Raw genomic sequence first — 798 nt, 5'->3', positions numbered from 1 at the left:
AGGGCCAGTGTTCTATTCACTATGCCACCTAATCGCCCCCTCATATAGAAATCTTGAAAATTGGCTTCTTTGTGTTTATTTTGATAAACTGATTAGCATTGAAGTTCAATAACCTCTAGCTGCAAATGCGTGGGGAGTTCCTGTGGATCCACAGAGAAAGGATCTTCAATTAACTTAAATTTAATGTTGCCTTTTTTGGATAGTGTCAGTCTTCTGTCAGACTCCTAGATCAAAAGTTCAATGATGTTTGAATATTCTTCTCCTAACTCGGTATGCTTACACAATGGAATATGTTTCATACACATAGTAAAGTGTACATTTCTCCTTTTGACAGTTGGCTTTTGAATAGCATGTTTCATTTTGAAAGCCTTTATTGCTTTTATCACCCATTTTACAAAGTCACCCCTCAAAAAATTTAATGTTAGAACCAAAAATTCTCCACAGCAACTGCTCACATATGAAGAAACACTGACCTGACTGTCTGACCTTGGACAGAGCTCCAGATGCTCATGTAACTTGGAGGGAGGCCACAAGAGAGAAGGGGAGAAGCCTTCAAGTTGTTGCCACTCATCACACAGCAGGCATCAGCTGTGTTGGCGCATGACTGCATTCACTTTGTCCCTGTTCAACACCAGAAATGACTGAAAACACAGCAAAAAGATATGACTGTCATGCCTTTCAGACTAGAGATAGATTGACGATGGTTCATGGGCCTTGAGGGAGAGAGTATAGAGCTGAGGTGAAGCTGACAATTCAGCAGTCCTGCAAAATTCTTCATGTTCAGATTTTCTGCTGGAA

This window comes from Petaurus breviceps, unplaced genomic scaffold (assembly GCF_028583685.1).
Source record: "Petaurus breviceps papuanus isolate PSGF00001 unplaced genomic scaffold, PetGlider_PUasm1.0 221, whole genome shotgun sequence".
NCBI lineage: Eukaryota > Metazoa > Chordata > Mammalia > Diprotodontia > Petauridae > Petaurus > Petaurus breviceps.
The sequence above is the reverse complement of the archived record's forward strand: the minus strand, read 5'-3'. Positions refer to the sequence as shown.